At 41.4% G+C, this 22,364-nt stretch overlaps 1 protein-coding gene across 11 annotated transcripts in view; it reads right to left on the minus strand.

Annotated features, from left to right (window-relative positions):
- The window catches only part of SLC28A2 (solute carrier family 28 member 2), an 81,778-nt gene that overhangs the window by 45,844 nt on the left and 13,570 nt on the right, over nt 1-22,364 (minus strand). The window contains exon 1 of one of the 11 annotated variants that reach the window (XM_059913380.1): nt 2,272-2,350. The exons of the other annotated variants lie outside the window; for them this stretch is intronic. The gene's annotated coding sequence lies outside the window, so the exon portion shown is untranslated. Of the gene's footprint in view, nt 1-2,271; nt 2,351-22,364 lie in introns of those variants that run through there. 11 annotated transcript variants of the gene reach the window in all.

Below are 22,364 nucleotides of genomic sequence, written 5' to 3' on the forward strand. Positions count from 1 at the left end.
AGTCATAACATTATAAACCATATTTATCAGTTCATTCAGCCCCAGGTAATTCATTCCTATTGATCTGGATGAAGTCATCATGTTTTTCATTAGAGTTTTGTAATTTCTTACCTAGTTCAGTGGTATTGTAAGCAGATAGGGGAGGGGGTCCCCGGAGAAAGAGAACCAGGTATGGCTTTCCTGACATAAGAGAAGCCATTGTGGGCCTAAGTCAGTTTGTGGTCTAAGCCTGGCCACAGTGCTTGCCCTTAATCATGTCTCAGTAATTAATGATCTTAAGGGAAGTGAGAGAATACAGGAACAAAGGAAAAACAGTCAAGAAACAATAGTTCAGGGATAAAATAGATCCTGGTTCCTTCTCAAGGGATGTACATAACAATCTGATACATATCTTTGAGCTCTGCAGGAACTAAGGACCCCACCCAGGTAGAGGATGGAATGATGATGTTGACCTTTTCTGACTTCAATCAACTGAAGCTTGGACTCTGTTGACCTTTGCCCCAATTCTATGCTGAATTCTCCTCTGCTCAAGCTCCTTCATGAATACGCATACACCACCCAAGCCCCTTCGTGAATATGCATGTACCCTTAGCTTAAAACTTCCCCAGTTTTGCTGTTTGGGGAGACAGTGCTTTGGGAAAGATCCCTGATGTTCTCCCTACTTGCTGCAAGTAATAAATCCTTCCTTCTCCCAGTCTTTGGCTTGGCTGTATCTTTTGGCTCAAGAGGCAAACACAGTTTTTTGAGTAACAGTATGATCTAAAAGTTATCAGAGGGACTTCCCTGGTGGCGCAGTGGTTAAGAATCTGCCTGCCAATGCAGGGGACACGGGTTCGAAGATCTCATGTGCCACGGAGCAACTAAGCCCGTGCGCCACAACTACTGAGCCTGCATGCCACAACTACTGAAGCCCTCATGATCTAGGGCCTGTGTGCTGCAACAACTGAAACCCACGCGCCTAGAGCCCATGCTCTGCAACAAGAGAAGGCACCATCTCGCCTGCTCACTGCAACGAAGAGTAGCCCCCACTCGCTGCAACTAGAGAAAGCCTGCGTGCAGCAACGAAGACCCAACACAGCCAAAAAAGAAAAAAAAAATCTGGAGAAACTATTTTAGATAGACACACCCAAAACATAATTATTCCTAAAGACTGCACATGAAAATTCTTACCTCATTTATCTTTATTTTATAACTTATGAAAATATCATCATACCAAGTTAATTTTTTTCTTTTTCTTTTCTTTTTTTTGCTGATAAACTCTGCAATAGAAATAACATGAACTTACTGACCTTCAGTATACCTAGGTACAATAAAAGTAAGACATGTCTATATTGATTAAATCAACAAGCTTAAGCTAGCCTTAATACCAGATATTAATTTAATATTAATATTTCCTAGATTACGTGAACCTGAAAGTCATTCTGGCCTGCTTCCTTTATATTTAGAAACATTTAATTTGTAAGCACTTACTTTTAAGTCAGTTAGATAGAACTCTTTTATAAATTTAGTTTTGATAATATTTTCTGGAGGTTAGAGACATTTCATATGTATAATGTACATACAGACATATAAACAGACAAAACTAGAGATCTCATAGCTTCACTTTAACACTTAGTTATGAATCAGGTATTACAATATAAACTTACTAGTTTATAAATTACAGTTGAAATAAGTTAAATTTGTTTACTCAGATGACTAAGGCTTTACTATTTGTGGAAAAGACTTTTAAGATTTGTATTTGTCCTTGATAAACCCTTACGGAGGCTATGAATCAGATTTGGGCTGGGGGAGCCTTTCCAGTGGTTTGAGTTTAAAAAGCCCTTATTTCCCTTTTTTGTTCTCCCTTGGTTTCAGGTTCTACCTGATTGAGTGAATTAGGCTGTCTCAGGTCACTGGGGACTGTATTTACATTTCTGATTTGTAGAGATTTGCAAGACAAAGAGTTACTTTTAATTCTCCAAAAAACTGGTCTGCCACCTAAATGATATTAAAAGATTGACTTGCCCAGCTATATTTTCTTTAATTTGCCTTTTTGTATCAGTGAGATGATCTCCAACTAAGCTGAAAATTAAGAGTTCTGGGAATTCCCTGTTTAGAATCCCAGTCTATTCAACTGACTGCCAAATGTTTCTGAAGAGTTGTTTTATCAAGCCGGCTTTCTCTAACTTAACAGCAAACACAATAAAGAGCTCCATCTTAGTCATTTTCAGGGTGAGATTTCCTTTAATTCCCAATTAAGTAAGTACTTGTAAGTATAAGTTTTGTACGTACATAAACCTGGTTGGGATGTTAGTTGGAGGCTGACAATCTGTCGCTCCTTTTTCTTTGGGTTTGAAAGCTTTGTTCCCCACTCCAAAGCTGGTCTGTTGAGACAAAATCACTAGTGAAGATCCTGCGGTTTGTGAGCTTAACTCCTCTAGGTTTCACTCTAGAGTCCTTTCAGCCTGCCATGTCAGTAAACAAAGGATGTTGAGGCCTCAAGCCATCAGCCCCTGCAACCACCCCAGCGGCGCACCCTGAGGGGATTCAAGACAGAGAAAGAACAGGATACTGGCTCTAGATAGTTACGGTGCATATCAAAGGAATAATTTCAATAAGCCCAGACTCTTGCATCTTCCCATACATAGAAAAGTGCTACATTCAAAGTCTGGCTTTCTTTAATTAGCAGTAATCTTTTGATGTTCTGACTACCTGTTTTTTCTTTTTTTTTTTTTCTTTTTCAAAAACTCCTATACATCCGGGCTCTTCCCTTACCTCTTCGGAACAATCCCTCAAAGCTATCTGAGAAGCTGTATTATCCTGGGCTTATATCCTCAGTAAGTCTACCGAATAAATCATAATTTTCAACTTTTGGGTTGTGCATTTTTTTTCAGTCAACACATGTCAATCGTTATATAAATAGTTTACACATACCAAAAAATACAGAGATTGTCGGATTGGATTTAAAAAAAAAAAAAGCAAGACCCAACTATATGCTGTCTATAGGAATCCATTTTAAATATAAAAACACAGAATAAAAGTAAAAGGATGGGAAAAGACATATCATGTTAATACCAAAAAAAAAGGCTAGAGTGTCTATATTAATATTAGAAAGGTAGACTTCAGAACAAAGAATATTGCCAGAGATAAAAAGGAACATTACATTAATGGAAAGGAGTCAGTTCACCAAGACTATATCACAATCCTAAATGTGTATGTGAAACCACACAACTCAGATGGGGACTTGAACACACTGTCTTTTATTTTTTTTTTTATTTTTTTTTATTTTTTCTAATATGAGGATATATAAGACCAACCCTCTTTTTTTTTTTTTTTTTTTAAAGCACTTTTCTTTTTTATAGCTACTTTATTTATTTATTTTATTTTATTTTTGGCTGTGTTGGGTCTTCGGTTCATGCGAGGGCTTTCTCTAGTTGAGGCAAGTGGGGGCCACTCTTCATCGCGGTGCGGGGACCGCTCTTCATCGCGGTGCGCGGGCCTTTCACTATCGCGGCCCCTCCCGTCGCAGGGCACAGGCTCCAGACGCGTAGGCTCAGTAGCCGTGGCTCACGGGCCCAGCTGCTCCGTGGCATGCGGGATCTTCCCAGACCAGGGCCCGAACCCGTGTCCCCTGCATTAGCAGGCAGACTCCCAACCACTGCGCCACCAGGGAAGCCCCACACTGTCTTTTAATTGAGGTCACACACCTGGTCTCAAGACTTAACGAAGCTCAGGTTCTTTATGTCTCATCACACAAAGAATTCAGTGAGAGACAAAGTGGTAGGTAAGAAGTGGATTTATTTAGAGAGATACACATTCCATAGACAGAATACAGTCCCTCTCAAAAGGCAAGAATGGCTTTGGGAGAAACACACTCCACAGACAGAGTGTGGGTCATCTCAGAAGGCGAGAGGGCCCCAAATATGGGGTGGTTAGTTTTTATGGGCTGGGTAATTTCATAGGCTAATGAGTGGGAAGATTATTGCAACTATTTTGGGGAAGGGGCGGATATTTCCAGGAATTGAGCCACCACCCACTTTTCGGCCTTTTATGGTCAGCCTTGGAACTGTCTTGGTGCTGGTAGGTGTGTCATTTAGCATGTTAATGTATTACAATGAGTGTATAATGAGGCTCAAGGTCCACTGGAAGTTGAATCTTCCACCATCTTGGACCTAGTTGGTTCTAACCAGTTTATGTCACATCTTCAACAGCTATGTCATTCTTTTAAAGGTTGTGCCCTGCCCCCTTCCCTCCTGTTTCATATGGACTAAATAATGTAGCTTCAAAGGATACAAGGCAAAAATGGATAAAAGTGAAAGGAGAAATAGGCAAGTACAAAACTATGGCTGGAGAGTTTAATACTCTTCTCTCAATAATTGATAGCATAAATAGAAAAAAATATGAGAAAACAGAAGATCTAAACAACATCATTAATTTACTTGACCTGACATATTTAAACATTTCACCTGACAAGTGCAGAATATACATTGACTTTAGGAGTATACAGAATATTCACCAAGGCAGACCATATTCTAGGGGGAAAAAAAAAACCTTGGAATATTTAAAATAATTGAAATCATACAAAATATGTTCTAAGGCAATTAAGGAGTTAAACTAGGAATGTTTAACAAAAAGATACCTTGAAAGTCCCCAAATATTTGGAAATTAGACAAGATAGTTGTAAATAACCCATGACTCAAAGAAGAAGTCACAAGGTAAATTAGAAACATTTTAATTGATCAAAATTTTAAAATATCAAAATCCCGGACTTCCCTGGTGGGGCAGTGATTAAGACTCCGTGCTCCTGATGCAGGGGGCCTCGGTTCGATCCCCAGTCAGGGAACGAGATCCCAAATGCATGCCACAACTAAGAGTTCACATGACGAAACTAAGGAGTCCTCATGCCACAACAAAGGAGCCCACTTGCCGCAACTAAGACCCAGCACAACCAAATAAATAAATAAATAAATTTAAAGATAAATAAATAAATAAAATAAAAATCTATGGGGGGGGGGACTTCCCTGGCAGTCCAGTGGTTAAGACTTCACCTTCCAATGCAGGGGGTGCAGGTTTGATCCCTTGTCGGGGAGCTAGGATCCCACATGCCTCACAGCCAAAAAACCAAAACATAAAACAGAAGCAATATTGTAACAAATTCAATAAACACTTTAAAAATGGTCCACATCAAAAAAAAAAATCTTAAATCAAAATCTATGAGATGCAACTGAAGCAGTACTTATACTAGAAAACAAACCCACAACAAGGTCTAAAATCAATTATCTAAAACGTCACCTTAAGAAACTGGAAATAGAAGAGTAAATCAAACCCGACACAGACTGAAGGAAATAATTAAGAGCAGAAAACAAGGAAAGTGAGACCAGGAGAAAAAAAAATATAAAGAAGATCAATGAAATGAAAAGCTTGATTCTTTGAAAAGTACAATTAAATTGATAAGTATCTAGCTAGAATGGTGAAGGAAAAAAAGAGAAGAAACAAGTTACAAATATCAGGAGTAAGAGGGGACACCACTATAGTTCCTACATACATTAAAAAGATAATAAGGGAATAATAAAAACAACTCTATGCTCACAAATTCAAATATTTAAATGAAACAAATTCCATGAGACTCAAAACTGCCAAAGCTCACTTCAGAAGAAGTAGATTATCAGCATAGTCTTATATCTATTAAAGAATGTACACTTAAAAACCTTCCAACACAGAAAACTTAGGCCCGGATGTCTTCAAATATTAAAATTCTACCAAATATCTAAGTGAGAAATAAAATATTGCCTGCCACATCTGTAAACAAAGGAATGCACAGTCATCAGCGATTGCAGCCACCTCCAATGATGAGCTCGTAAGCCCTGAGGGAACTCAGGATGAGAACATACAGGATACTGGCCCCAGATAGCTGAGGTGCATATCAAAGGAATGATTTCAGAGAGCCAGGACTCTTGCATATTCCCATAGAAAAGCGCTAAATTCCTTAACTTGAGATATCTGGTTTTCTTTAATTAACAATAATCTTTTGACTTCCGACTACCTGCCCTTTGTTGCAAAACTCCTACATATCTGAGCTCCCCCCTCACCCTCTCGGAGCAGTTTCTCAGAGTTAATTGAGATCCTGCCTCCTGGGCTTGAAGTCCTAAGAAAGTCCGCCGAACAAAACATAACTCTCAACTTTTAGGTTGTGCATTTTTTTTCAGAGGGCATAAGGAAGAAATAATACCAGTTTTCATAAACTCTTCCAGACTGTAAAAGAGGAGGGAACACTGATGACTCATTTAGGAGGCCAGCAATACCCTGATACAAAAACCAGATGGTAACATAAAAAAAAACTACAGATCAACATTCCACATGAACGTAACATGAAAAAAATCCTCAACATAACACTAGTAAATCAAATCCAGCAATACGTAAAAAGAATAATGTATAATAACAAAGTGGAAGTTATCCCAGGAATGAAAGGCTAGTCAACATTTGAAAATCAATCTAATTTACCACATCAACAGACTAAAAATGAAAAGCCACATTATTACCCCGGTAGATGCAGAAAAAGGATTTAACAAAGTTCTATATTTGTTTATGATAAAAACTTATAGCAAACTAGGAATAGAGGCAACTTTTTCAATCTGATAAAGAAGGTAAACAAAAAACCCTACAACTAGCATCATTTTTGATCATGAAAAACTAAATAAACGTTTTCTCCCTAAGATCAGGAACAAGAATGCTCTCACCACTGCCATTTAACAGCATACTGGAGGTCTAGAGAGTACAATAAGACAAGAAAAGACCTAAAAGACATACAGATTGGAAAGAAGAAAGAAAATTATCTCTACTCACAGACAATATACTTTTCTACATAGAAAATCTCAAAATATCTACAAACAAAACAAAAACAACCAGAACTTATAAGCGAGTTTAATTAGGCTACAGGATACAAGATCAATAAATAAAATCTACTGTATTTCTACATTCCAGCAATGAACAATTGGAAACTGAATTTTAAAAAGAGTACCATTTACAAGAGCACCAAAAAACGTGAAATACTTAGGTTTATTTTATTTTATTTTACTTTATTTTTATTTATTTATATTTTTATTGGAGTAAAATTGCTTTACAATGTTGTGTTAGTTTCTGCTGTACAGTGAAGTGAATCAGCTATATGTATACCTATATCCCCTCCCTCTTGGACCTCCCTCCCACCCCCACCCCCATCCTGTATGCTGAAAACTATAGAACCCTGGTGAACGAGATCAAAGAAAACAAATAATTGGAGACATATTCCATGTTCATGAATTAAAAGACTCAATACTGTTAAAATGTCAATTCTTCCCAAAGATTTTAAATAAAAATTGACAAACTGATTTTAAAATTATATGGAGAGTCAAAGGAACTAGCATAGTCAACACAATTTTGAAAAAGAAGAACAAGATGGGAAGATTCATAGTACTTGTTTTCAAGGTTGTTATGGATTGACTGTGTCCCTCCAAAATTCATATGTCAAAACCATAAGTTCCAATATGATGGTATTTGGAAATGGGGCCTTGGTGAAGTAGTTAGGGTTAGATTAGGTCATGAGAGTGCTGTCTTCGTGATGGGATTAGTGGTCTTATAAAACGAGGAAAAAAGAGAAGTATCTCTTTCTGTGTAAGCACAAAGGCCATGTGAGGATGCAGTAAGAACACGGCAGATTGCAAGCCAGGTAGAAAACTCTCACCATAACCTGATCATGCTAGCATCCTGATCTCAAACTTCTAGCCTCCAGAACTATGAGAATATAAATTTCTTGTTTAAGCCACCCAGTCTATGGCATTTTGTTATGGCAGCCTGAGAAGATTAAGGCAAAGGCTCATTATAAATAGACAGTAATTAAGACAGTGTGGTATCAGGGAAAGCACTGACACATAGTTCAATGGAATAACGAGTCCAGAAATGGACCCACAAATATATGGTGAATTGATTTTCCACAATGTTGTAAAGGCAACGCAATGTAAAAAGGATAATGTTTTCAACAAATGGCACCAGGACAATTAGGTATCCATATGCAAAAAAGAAAAATTAATGTCAATTCATAACTTGTGCCCTATTTTAAAAGCAACTCAAAATGGATCATAGACCGAAATCCAAAATCAGAAACTATAAAGCTTCTAGGAAAAAAAAAATAAGAGCAAACCATTGTGATCTTGGATTAGGCAAAAAATGTTTACATATAATGTCAAAAGCACAATCCATAAAAGAAAAATTAATAAGGTGGATTTCATCAAAATTAAGAACCTCTGGGGCTTCCCTGGTGGCGCAGTGGTTGAGAGTCTGCCTGCCAACGCAGGGGACACAGGTTCGAGCCCTGGTCTGGGAGGATCCCACATGCCGCGGAGCAGCTGGGCCCGTGAGCCACAATTACTGAGCCTGCGCATCTGGAGCCTGTGCTCCGCACCAAGAGAGGCTGCGATGGTGAGAGGCCCACGCACCGCAATGAAGAGTGGCTCCCGCTTGCCACAACTAGAGAAAGCCCTCGCACAGAAACGGAGACCCAACACAGCCATAAATAGATAAATAAATAAATAAGGCTTTCTCTCTCTAAAAAAAAAAAAAAAAAAAAGAACCTCTGTTCTTCAAAAGACACTATAAAGAGAATGAAAAGATACACCACAAATAGGTAGAAAACATTTGCAAATTCCATATCTGATAATGAACTTATATCCAGCATATATTTAAAACTCTCAAAACTGAATATTAAGAAAAAAACAACCAAACAACTTGATAAATGGGCAAAAGACTTAGATATTTCACCAAAGAAAATATCAGATGGCAAAAAAGCATATGGAAAGATGCTACATCATCAGTCACCAGGAAAAGGCAAATTAAAACCACAATGAGATACAACTATACACCCATTAGAATGGCTAAAACTAAAAAAAAAGAGAGAGAGAGAGAAGAAAAGGAAAAGAAAGAAAGTAAAGAAAAAAATGGGGCTTCCCTGGTGTCACAGTGGTTAAGAATCCGCCTGCCAATAAAGGGGACACGGGTTTGAGCCCTGGTCTGGGATGATCCCACATGCCACAGAGCAACTAAGCCCATGCGCCACAACTACTGAGCCTGCGCTCTAGAACCCGCAAGCCACAACTACTGAAGCTTGTGCACCTAGAGCCCATGCTCCGCAACAAGAGAAGCCACGGCAATGAAAAGCCTGCATACTGCAACAAAGAGTAGCCCTGGCTCACCACAACTAGAGAAAGCCCGTGTGCAGCTACGAAGACCCAACACAGCCAAAAATAAAATAAATAAATTTTTTTTAAAAAGAAAAAAATGACAATACCAAGTACTGATGAGTTTGCAGAGCAACTGGAATTCTCATACACTGCTGGTGGGAATGATCTCTACAAGAGTATGCAAAAACAAAATACAAAAATCAACTATATTTCTATGTACCAAAAAAATGAATTTTAATGAAAGATACTTTACCATACAATTTTTAAAATAGTGTACCTTCAAATACTTTTCTGTCTCCACCATCTATTCTCTCTTTCTGGGACTCCAATTAGATATACATCAGGCCCTTGAAGATATTCCACAGATCTCTAATACAGTGTTCTCTCTCTCTCTCTCCTCTGTTTCATTTCAGATAGTTTCTATTGCTATGTCTTCAAGTTCACTAATCTTTTCATCCTCAGTGTGTAAACTGCTATTAATCCCATCCAGTGTACTTTTCATTTCAGATAGTGTACTTTTTATCTCTAGAAGTTTAATTTCAAACTTATATCTTTTTTATAATTTCTTTTTTTTTAATATCTTCTATTTCTCTCCTCATTAAGCTCATTACTTTCTCTACCTTCTTGAACATATTTTAATACATATGGGATGTATTAAAATACTTGTTTTAATGATTTTGTCCTCTAAATCTATCATGGGTCATTTCTGTGTTTTTTCTATTGATTGATTTTCCCCCTTGTTATGAGCCTTATTTTTATGCTTTATTACATAAAGTAAATTAAAATTTTTTTAAAGTAAGATGGTACTTTAAAGTCAGATGACAGTTAATATGAGTTTTACATAGTTGGGTGTTGTATTTTCTGTATTCCTTTAAATATTTTTGGACTTCATTCTAGGATGTAGCTAAGTTATTACTTGGAAACAGCTTGAATCTAGCAAGTCTTGTTTTTTTCTGGGTTGTTATATAGGTCCAAAACAGCTTTTAAAGGGACTTCTCTGGCAGTTAAGACTCTGCATGTCCACTGCAGGGGGTGTGGGTTCAATCCCTGGTCAGGGAACTAAGATCCCACATGGAACTAAGATCCCACATGCTGCGTGGCCAAAACAAAAACAAAACAGCCTTTAAACTAGGACTAATTTGGCTCTATGAGGCAGTCCTTTTCTGAGAACTCTACTCACTGCCCCAAGGATTAGGAGGTCTTTCCACTTGGGTTAATAGTTTCCCAGTTCTACGTGAGCTCTGAGGATTTTTCTGCCTGCTCTTTTCCAGTTCATCTTTCTCAGGCCTCATTGGTTTCCTCACATGCATGTCCTCATCAGCTTTCTATTACTCTCTCCTCCTCAGTACTCTGCCCTGTGAATTCCAGCCACCTTGAACTGAACTCTGAACTCCACGAGATCACTGGGCCCTTTCGCACTTCTCTGAGCTACGGCCTGGAAACTCTCTCCAGGCAGTAAGCTGAGACAATCATAGGGTTCATTTTATCACCCTTCTTTCAAGGATCACCATCCTGTGCTGCCTGTTGTCCAACATCTGAAAATCATTGTTCCATATATTTGGTCAGGACTTTTTAGTTGTTTAGAATGAGACAGTAAGTCTGGTCCCTGTTACTCCATCTTGGCCAGAAGTGGAACTCTCTAAGTAATATCTGAGTGCCTACTAATTGTGCTGGATGCAGCCTTAGATGCTGAGCATACAGTTGTGACCCACACAGACAAGGGTCCTGTCCTCTGGGAAGAGGCATTTTAACAAAGGCCTGTGAAGACAAGTATTGGGTTCTATAGCAGGAATGGATACAATTAAAAAGTCTTCACTTCTACCTTCCAGGACTTCCAGATCTAAAGCGGTAGCTGCAAACAATAGCAGATTACACTGGAGGGCTGAGCGGAGGGGTAGAGGTGGAGCAGACATCTATATAAAAAAATGTTGCCTGTCATTTTGTAAATAGAATGGTAGTTGGCTGTAACAAAATAGCATTAGTTTAAGAGCTAACATCTTCCCACGTGGGTTATCCCTTCTTGAGCTCTAAGGATAGATCTGCCAGGGTTCATGCTGTGCTAATGTCATTTAGCAACCTTTCGAGAAAATGCAGAAAATTTGTTTAAAATGAAGAAATTATATTTAGAGGAAAGGCAGAGAACCAACAAACTGAAAATTCAACTTTCTAATCATTGGCTGAGCTAATGTTAAGTGGATATAGTATTATATTATCTTGTTACCACCTAATGAAGAGAACAGATTTGGAAATTATCCTGCTTTCAAGAGGGTGATTGAAGAAATCAAAGTTCCAAGGAGAAGAACTTCTAGGCCCTCCCATTCCTCCCTTGCTCAATTCCATCTGGCCTTGGTGCCAGCCAGGGTCATAAAATAGCTGCTGTCTGGAGGGGTGGAGCAGGTTATCTTGTAGAATCTTATAGATTTTTAGAGCAAAATGGACCTTTAAGATCTTCCTATTAACCACAACTGAACTGACTGTGGGTAACGCCCGTTATCAAGCTGCAAGCAGCTGCCTGGTGAGCATGGTGTAAGGACCCTGTGCTCTGCTGGTGGTGCACTCAGGCCCTCAGTGAACCCGACAGCCTATTACACACCTTCCACTTCATGGAGATGACATCCAGTCCCTCTCTCTAACGGTCACCTTGAGAAGTCTCCCCTCATTCTCCTGTCTTCCCAAAAACCTTTCCACTTAGAAGATCCACTGATGTCTCAGCACTAATTGTTCTAAACACAAAATTACAGTTATCTTCTCAGATGCCATCTCCTCCCAAATCCCCTCTGTTACCCACTAGGTAAAGCATTCCTTTTACTTACTTTTCTCCTTCTGTCCCCCCAGTGGTGCTTTCCTCACTTGGCCCTGTGTAGAAGTAGGCATGTGTTAGAGCCAGGTATAGAGCTTGAGTTAGAGCTAGGACCTTTGTTCCCTCTCACCAGAGAGAAGACCTTGTGAAGGAGAAAACAAGACATGGAGTAGGGGGCAAAGGAAAGCATCTAAAGATCCACTTCTTCAATGTCACAAGTTTTAAAAGGGTTGACCCTGAACACCAGGCCATGTGAATTACTGGGGACAGTTAAAATGGCAGGTTTAGGGACTTCCTTAGCAGTCCAGTGGTTAATACTCCACGCTTCCAATGCAGGGGGCATGGGGTTTGATCCCTGTTTGGGGAACTAAGATCCCACATGCCCTGCAGTATGGCCAAAATAAAAAGGCAGGTTTAGGGACTTCCCTGGCGGTCCAGTGGTTAAGACTCCACGCTCCCAGTGCAGGGGGTGTGGGTTTAATCCCTGGTTGGGTAACTAAGATCCCGCAGGCCGCACAGTGTGACCAAAGGAAAAAAAAAAAAAAAAAAGATCTTATTGGGACTTCCCTGGTGCCTGGTGGTCCAGTGGTTAAGACTCCGTGCTTCCATTGCAGAGGGTAGGGGTTCAATCCTCAGTCAGGGAACTAAGATCCTGCATGCTGTGTGGCATGGCCAAAAAAAAAATTTGCTTTCAACAAGGACCTACTGTATAGCACAGGGAACTCTGCTCAATGTTACGTGGCAGCCTGGATGGGAGGGGAGGCTGGATGGGACGCCCTGGTTGGGAGTTTGGGGGAGAATGGATACATGTATATGTATGGCTGAGTCGCTTTGCTGTGTACCTGAAACTATCACAACATTGTTAATCGGCTATACCCCAATATAAAATTAAAAGTTAAAAAAAAAAAACAAAGGCAAGTTTAAAGGGGTGGTGATGACTAGTGTTTTCCAAGCACCCCCTTATTTATTTATTTATTTTTAATTTATTTATTATTGGCTGTGTTGGGTCTTCGTTTCCGTGCGAGGGCTTTCTCTAGTTGCGGCAAGCGCGGGCCACTCTTCATCGCAATGCGTGGGCCTCTCACTATCGCGGCCTCTCTTGTTGTGGAGCACAGGCTCCAGACGCGCAGGCTCAGTAGTTGTGGCTCACGGACCCAGGTGCTCCGCGGCATGTGGGATCTTCCCAGACCAGGGCATGAACCCGTGTCCCCTGCATTGGCAGGCAGATTCTCAACCACTGTGCCACCAGGGAAGCCCACCCCCTTATTTTTTAATGTCTTACACATCCAACTATGATTTATTTTTTGAAATGTTTGCCATTTTTCATGGAATTCTGCTGCTTTTTAAAATTTTGCCTATGAGAAATTTAAGGTCTTTTTCTCTGTAGCTTTGTCTCCCACACGGGTTCCTTTCAGAGTAGTGAGACACTGAATGTGTGGAGGGCGTGGAAATAGAGGAGGGAGGTGATAAATACCCTTCCGTTCCGCAGCACTAGTCTTGGCCAATTCAATGACCAAGTGCTGGATAACCTGCTTTTTCAGTAAAGAGTTTCTAGAAATACTTAATTGAAAGATCAACCACATGTTATCTCACTACAGAAAGCAGAGTGAAAATATGGTTAAATCCTAAGGAATTATAAGCTCTCCGCCCTGGTGTTAAGGAATCTTATTCCTAAAGATTCTTTCCCGACATCCTGTTTGTAATTTCTCTATCTCTCTGACTCTACCTCCCTTCCTCTTTCCTCTCTCTCTCTCTCTCAAACCCCTTCCTCTCTGTTTCCCACCTCTCCTACTTATACCTTGCAGTGCTTTGCCTGAGAAAGCTGTGATAGAGAGAACTCAAACAGCCTCGGGAATGCCTGCGGGGGCCTCCTCAGTCCTTGCAGAGTGGAGCTGGAGACTGAGGCAGACAGTGCTCAGGGCGTGTTTGTCACGGAGCAGGTAGATGAGCAGTCAAGGCTTTATGATGCGAATGGATGATGCTTGTGGAGAACCCAGCGAGGCCCTGTGAGCACGCTCATGTGTTCCAGAGATTCAGCGTTAACAACTACCTCCCACAATTAGTCTTACAGGACTATGACTAGAACCTTTATTCTCTATTTGCTGAACTTCTTGGGAGACTTTTAGCTTGGGTTTTGATTAGAAAAGTCTGACCTCTAGTATTCCTTATTGATTTATAGTTGGCCAATTATTTTCCATGGCTAAATTGTGAGGTGGACAAAGTCTAGGAAAGTTGGTGTTGGTTTCTCACTCCTGACCCTCCCCCTAGATGCTCTAACTATATCCCATTGGTAAAAGTCTATCCTTGTTTGGAAAACAAGTAATAAGAAAGTAATCCTTGGCCAAACTATTTGTTATTAACCACTTCAGGGTTTGTCTCTTTGGGTTTTTGTGTGTATGGTTTTTTGGTTTTTGGTTTTTTGGTGGGTGGGTTTTTGTTTGTTTGTTTTGTTTTGTTTTACTTTTAAGGCAGGATTAGAAAGATTTGGAGTCAGAAGCTCCATGGAGCAAAGGAAAGTGAGAACGCGTGTTATTTGAGAAACGTAAAAGCACTTAGCATAGTACCTGGTACAAAGTAAGCATTCAATAGATGGTGTGTCTATTTTGTCCTACATAAGTAATATAGCATGAATTATTGAACCTAGGAGGAGCAGGTAGAAGATGGCAGGAGAAGAAGGAAATGGAGCAATAGGGTGGTTGCTGGGTCTCTACATAAAAAGCGGGCCAGTGAGGTCTTTTCAGGGGCAATTAGGGAAAGGGACATTTAACATTTGCTGTACTGAGCTAGAACTTCACCTTCCTTCCCTCAAGTCTTCAGTAAAATCTGCTACACATACAGCTCAGTGCCAGTGATGCTTGGAGAATTCAGGAAGCCAGATGGTGTTCAGGGCTGCTGGGGTGGAGGTGGGGGCAGGGATATGATATTGAAAAAAAAAAAGGCAGCCCATCCAGCAAAGTTAGAAAATTCAGCAGAAGTGTTCAAACAGAGCCAGAGACAACAAGGAGAGGGGCCCCAAGAATTCTCAGAAAGATTGGGAATGATGGTGATTATTCTCACTCTACAGGAGATGCGGGTTCAAGACAATTTTATTTAAATATTGAAGGATGGGGGTTCCCAGTAGGCCAGAGGACTTTGGGGACATCCAAGTGGCTAACACTTCAGTCACATGTATACTGTTATCACTTGGTTTAAGTTATATCCCCTTAGCTGTATTGTAACCTCTTTGGGATAGGAACTATGACAAGGTGTTGCACTGAATCTGTATGGCTTTTTTTCTTGCATGAATTACATTCCTGTACATTGACACACTGGATCCTGGCAATAACTCTTTGAAATAGTATGGCAAGAATCAGTGTATATCCCCTATCTTCATAATAGGAGAATGCAGCCTTAGTGGTGACTGCCTGGGAGGTCTTGCTTAAGCTTGGCACCCAGGCACCACGGGCCCAGTCCAGACACTGATGAGGTTTTGTCAAGCTCCACGTCAGAGCACTGAATGAGCTCAGTGGAACCTGACAGAGGCCTTTAGGGGGAGAGAGAAAAGGCTCACACAAAGCATGTCCTAATGTGATTACCAAAAACTCAGTTATTATTAATAAAAATAGCTAACCTTTATGGAGAGCTTACTAGGTTCCAAGCTCTGAGCCAAGGGCCTTTCATGCATTATCTCACTGAATCCTCCCAACCCCCTCCAAGATAATTACTGCTTTTTTAAAAAATAAATTTAGTTATTTATTTTTGGCTGTGTTGGGTCTTCGTTGCTGCACGTGGGCTTTCTCCAGTTGCCGCGAGCTGTGGGGGCTACTCTTCGTTACAGTGCGCGGACTTCTCATTGCGGTGGCTTCTCTTGTTGTGGAGCACGGGCTCTAGGCACGCGGGCTTCAGTAGTTGTGACACACAGGCTTAGTTGCTCCATGGCATGAGGGATCTTCCCCCACCAGGGCTTGAACCTGTGTCCCCTGCATTGGCAGGTGGATTCTTAACCACTGTGCCACCAGGGAAGTCCAATAGTTACTGCTTTTTAAAACCCCTATTTTATAAAAACCAGGACTTAGAGAGGTTAAACAACTTGCCCAACTTCTGTTAAGTGGAAATCTTAGTTTTGAATCCAGACAGTTGGGTATTTCTCAAGGAGAATCACAAACTCCCAATCGGTAGGTCCCAAAATTGCCTTGTCTCCCCTAATCAGAGGGTGCTGATAGGGGCATTGTAGCTGGAGCACTGATTCACCCCTCAGTTCACATCTCCTCAGGAAGCTGCTCCAGTTACTGATAAAGCCTTCCACAAGCAGTGTTGCAACGAAGATAAGTATAATGGCATTCTCCTGAAAGGAATTAAGGCAATTCTGACAGTAGGGAAGGGCAGCCGGGCTGCACTAGCTTTGAAGTCTGCAAACTCCGCCTGTGATTCAGTCTATACGTCATCAAGTTCTCAAGAACTTTTCCAGTCCTGTTGACTCCATGGCCTAAAAGAGTGGGAGCTGCCTGTGAGAAAGATGGAACAGAGTGGTTGCTACCATCTCCTCGCTTCACTCCTCTCCTCTCCACCTCTGCAAGCCTTTCCAAGGAAACCATTGTCCATATCACCTGAGAGTAGAGGGAAATAGGGTCCAACCTGGGTCAGACAGGGGCGAAGAGAGGAGGGGCCATGTCTGAGACATGCACTAAGGACAGCACAGATAAACAGGAAGCCAGCAAAGAGAGTCTTTGGAGGTAAAGCCCCCTCTCTCTTTTTCCTTTTCTCCATCCTCTGTCTTCCTCCTCTCCAGCCTGATCAAAATCTGTCCTCAGGAAAAGATCTGAGATTGGCTGCTTCCCTGGGAACCAGAGTCAGGAAGTAACCATGTAGTTTCTGTGCTCTGTAAAGGGCTTTGAAGAATTGGTGAGCAAATGAGGGAGGTAGACTTTGTCTGATTCAGGATTATTTCCCCAGTGCCTAGATCATTGCCTGGCTCTTTAGTTGTTGACTAAATGAATATTGGAGGCCAGGGAGTCCTTCTCAAGACCCTAAAATTGAACACCTATTGGCCCCAGGCTGTGGACCTGTGGGCCACAGGTGTTAGAGCTTCTGAGCAAACGAACTTCTGATGCTGAGAGATAGGCAGCAGAATGTGTGAAGCGAACACTAAATACTGTATCACTACATGTACCCAGGGTGCCCTTCAGCTCCTAGCAGAGATTTATAAGCCTCACCCCTGCCTCTAATCCCTGCTTCCAAAATAGTAGAATGCTGGCTCTACCACTGGAGGACATGCCCCCAACTTTCTGGGCACAGAGCAAGGGGTCTGGATTAAGCCTTCCCTGCTGCTAATGTGCTGAACTGTGTCCCTCCCCCACACCCCCCACCAAATTCATATGTTGAACCCCTAAACCTTAATGTGACTATATTTATAGTAAGGAAGTAATTAAGGTTTAATGAGGTCATAAGGGCAGGGCCCTAATCCAATAGGATTAGCGTTCTTATAAGAAGAGACACCAGAGTGGTCACTCTCTCTCCACCATGTGAGGACAAAGCAAAAAGGTGGCCATCTGCAAGTCAGGAACGGAGTCCTCGCCAGAAAATAAATTGGCCAGCACAAATAAATTTCTGTTGTTTAGCCACCCAGTCTATGGTATTTTGTTATGACAACCTGAGCAGAACAAGACACCTGCTTCCTCTATAATGCTTCAAGATTTATGCTCAGAGAGGTTCCAATGAGCAGACATACCTTCTAGGCCCACTCTTATCCAAGCCAAATTTCTTCCTGTTATACATCTTTTTTTTTTTCTTTTTTTTAAAAGTTTATTTATTTATTTATTTATTTATGGCTGTGTTTGGTCTTCGTTTCTGTGCAAGGGCTTTTCTCTAGTTGCGGCAAGTGGGGGCCACTCTTCATCGCGGCGCACAGGCCTCTTATTATCGCGGCCTCTCTTGTTGCGGAGCACAGGCTCCAGACGCGCAGGCTCAGTAATTGTGGCTCACGGGCCTAGTTGCTCCGCGGCATGTGGGATCTTCCCAGACCAGGGCTCGAACCCGTGTCTCCTGCATTGGCAGGCAGATTCTCAACCACTGCGCCACCAGGGAAGCCCCTGTTATACATCTTTTATTCCACATAAATGGACACAACACTGCTTTTTCTCACACTCCATTTCTCCTTCGCCACATCTTAAATATTAAGTCACAAATGAGGCAGATTCTGCAGGACAAGAACGCTTTGAAGATCCAGGTATACTATGAAGCCCTGGTGGTACAGAGAGTCTTCTCTCTTAGTCTGTCTTGGTCTCAGGGTCTCAGCATCAAGGAGGTGGGCTGGGCTTAAGATGTCTCCATTAATTCTGGAGCTATACTTCCTGGTTTCAAACCCAGGCTCTGCTACTTACTGGCAATGAGGCACAGAGCATGTTTGAAATAAGGATGTTAACAGTACCTATCTGAAAGGGGTTTTGTGAGGATTAAATCTAAAAAAAGGAAAAAAAAAGATGTCTCCATTAAAATGATCATGTTACTTTGGGGTAGGAGGATAATATTTTTAACACCCTTCAACAACTTAGTAGGTCAGCTGACTCCTTCTGAAGGGAACTGGATAAAGAGATATATTTAATTGGAGGAAAGAAGGTTCAAGATCCCTGGGAGGGAAAGCTTAGGAACCAGAGCTGGTGTCTACAAGAATGTGAAGCTAAAATCAGCAAACCAGGTTTGCTTACTTGATAGTTTTTCCCCTATTTCCCAGAAGATAGAAAACTACAATAAAGCACTTGATGCTGGCAAAGCATAATCCTCAGCAAAGGTTAATAAACAATTATAAAGCATTTAAGATAAGACCTTAAATGATTAACTGATTATCTTGGAAATTAAAGAACAGGGCCCCAGGGTATGGGACCTGATTAGAAAGTTATACATATATATGTGAGGGGGGGGCCAGGGTAGGAAGAGGGTAGCAGGAGGGCACTCTATTAGAACAGGCTGAAGGGGAAGGGGAGGAGTATGTAAGTTGGCCAGAGACAGGAGGTGGGAGAACTCTGTTGACTGACAACTGTACCTATATCACTGCCATGTCTTGGGGTAGCCATAATCCTGGACATTAATCACAAAGACTACTGCCCTTTCCAAACTGATACACAACCAACTGCTTAGGAGGGGACCTAAAAAGAGACCACTGGAAACATAAGGGTTTTTCTATGAAATTGTTAAGAAGTGTTATCAGACTTATTTTCTGCATATTTTCCAATCCCAACCTTCTGCCTCATTAAAATGTTGGGCCTTTGCAACCCTGGAAATGTCTTAGGGTGAGTCACCAGCTGTTCTGTAGAATATCAAGATACTCTGTTGTCGGGAGGAACCAAGATGGCAGAGTAGAAGGACGTGCTCTCACTCCCTCTTGTGAGAACACCAGAATCACAACTATCTGCTGGACAATCATCGACAGGAAGACACTGGTACTCACCAAAAAAGATACCCCACATCCAAAGACAAAGGAGAAGCCACAATGAGACAGTAGGAGGGGCGCAATCACAGTAAAATCAAATCCCATAACTGCCAAGTGGGTGACTCACACACTGGAGAACACTTATACCACAGAAGTCCACCCACTGGAGTGAAGGTTCTGAGCCCCACGTCAGGCTTCCCAGCCTGGGGGTCTGGCAACTGGAGGAGGAATTCCTAGAGAATCAGACTTTGAAGGCTAGTGGGATTTGATTGCAGGGCTTCGACAGGACTGGGGGAAACAGAGACTCCACTCTTGGAGGGCACACACAAAGTAGTGTGTGCATCGGGACCCAGGGGAAGGAGCAGTGACCCCAGGGGAGACTAAACCAGACCTACCTGCTAGTGTTGGAAGGTCTCCTGCAGAGGTGGGGGGTGGCTGTGGCTCACCATGGGGACAAGGACACTGGCAGCAGAAGTTCTGGAAAGTACTCCTTGGCGTGAGCCCTCCCAGAGTTTGTCATTAGCCCCACAAAAGAGCCCAGGTAGGCTTCAGTGTTGGGTTGCCTCAGGCCAAAAAACCAACAGGGAAGGAACCCAGCCCCACCCATCAACAGTCAAGCGGATTAAAGTTTTACTGAGCTCTGCCCACCAGAGCAACAGTCATCTCTACCCACCACCAGTCCCTCCCATCAGGAAACTTCCACAAGCCTATTAGATAGCCTCATCCACCTGAGGGCAGACAGCAGAAGCAAGAAGAACTACATTCCTGCAGCCTGTGGAAAAAAAACCACATTCACAGAAAGACAGACAAGATGAAAAGGCAGAGGGCTATGTACCAGATGAAGGAACAAGATAAAACCCCAGAAAAACAACTAAATGAAGTGGAGATAGGCAACCTTCCAGAAAAAGAATTCAGAATAATGAAGTGAAGATGATCCAGGACCTCGGAAAAAGAATGGAGGCAAAGATTGAGAAGATGCAAGAAATGTTTAACAAAGAACTAGAAGAATTAAAGAACAAACAAACAAAGATGAACAATAGAAAAACTGAAATGAAAACTACACTAGAAGGAATCAATAGCAGAATAACTGAGGCAGGAGAACGGATAAGTGACCTGGAAGACAAAATGGTAGAATTCACTGCTGCAGAACAGAATAAAGAAAAAAGAATGAAAAGAAATGAAGACAGCCTTAGACACCTCTGGGACAACATTAAACGCAACAACATTTGCATTATAGGGGTCCCAGAAGGAGAAGAGAGAGAGAAAGGACCAGAGAAAATATTTGAAGAGATTATAGTCGAAAACTTCCCTAACATGGGAAAGGAAATAGCCACCCAAGTCCAAGAAGCGCAGAGAGTCCCATACAGGATAAACCCAAGGAGAAACACGCCGACACACATAGTAATCAAATGGCAAAAATTAAAGACAAAGAAAAATTATCGAAAGCAGCAAGGGAAAAACAACAAATAACATACAAGGGAACGCCCATAAGGTTAACAGCTGATTTCTCAGCAGAAACTCTACAAGCCAGAAGGAAGTGGCATGATATACTTAAAGTGATGAAAGGGAAGAACCTACAACCAAGATTACTCTACCGAGCAAGGATCTCATTCAGATTCGATGGAGAAATCAAAAGCTTTACAGAGAAGCAAAAGCTAAGAGAATTCAGCACCACCAAACTAGCTCCACAACAAATGCTAAAGGAACTTCTCTAAGTGGGAAACACGAGAAGAAAAGGCCCTACAAAAGCAAACCCAAAACAATTAAGAAAATGGTCATAGGAACATATATATCAATAATTACCTTAAACGTGAATGGATTAAATGCTCCAACCAAAAGACACAGGTGTGCTGAATGGATACAAAAACAAGACCCATATATATGCTGTCTACAAGAGACCCACTTCAGACCTAGGGACACACACAGACTGAAAGTGCGGGGATAGAAAAAGATATTCCATGCAAATGGAAATCAAAACAAAGCTGGAGTAGCAATACTCATATCAGATAAAACAGACTTTAAAATAAAGAATGTTACAAGACACAAGGAAGGACACTACACAATGATCAAGGGATCAATCCAAGAAGAAGATATAACAATTATAAATACATATGCACCCAACATAGGAGCACCTCAATACATAAGGCAACTGCTAACAGCTATAAGAGCGGAGGGGCTTCCCTGGTGGCGCAGTGGTTGGGAGTCTGCCTGCCAATGCAGGGGACACGGGTTCGAGCCCTGGTCTGGGAGGATCCTACATGCCGCGGAGCAGCTGGGCCCGTGAGCCACAACTACTGAGCCTGAGCGTCTGGAGCCTCTGCTCCGCAACAAGAGAGGCTGCGATAGTGAGAGGCCCGCGCACCACGATGAAGAGTGGCCCCCACTCGCCGCAACTGGAGAAAGCCCTCACACAGAAACGAAGACCCAACACAGCCAAAAATAAAAACATAATAAATAAATAATAAACAAAAAATTAAAAAAAAAAAAGAGCGGAAATCAACAGTAACACAATAATAGTGGGGGACTTTAACACCTCACTTACACCAATGGACAGATCATCCAAGAAGAAAATAAATAAAGAAACAGAAGCTTTAAATGACACAATAGACCAGATAGATTTAATTGATATTTATAGGACATTCTATCCAAAAACAGCAGATTACACTTTCTGCTCAACTGCGTACGGAACATTCTCCAGGCTAGATCACACCTTGGGTCACAAATCAAGCCTCAGTAAATTTAAGAAAATTGAAATCATATCAAGCATCTTTTCTGACCACAACGCTATGAGATTAGAAATGAATTACAGGGAAAAAAACGTAAAAAACACAAACACATGGAGGCTAAACAATATGTTACTAAATAACCAAGAGATCACTGAAGAAATCAAAGAGGAAATCAAAAAATACCTAGAGACAAATGACAATGAAAACACGATGATCCAAAAACTATGGGATGCAGCAAAAGC

Source organism: Balaenoptera ricei, chromosome 2 (genome assembly GCF_028023285.1).
Source record: "Balaenoptera ricei isolate mBalRic1 chromosome 2, mBalRic1.hap2, whole genome shotgun sequence".
NCBI lineage: Eukaryota > Metazoa > Chordata > Mammalia > Artiodactyla > Balaenopteridae > Balaenoptera > Balaenoptera ricei.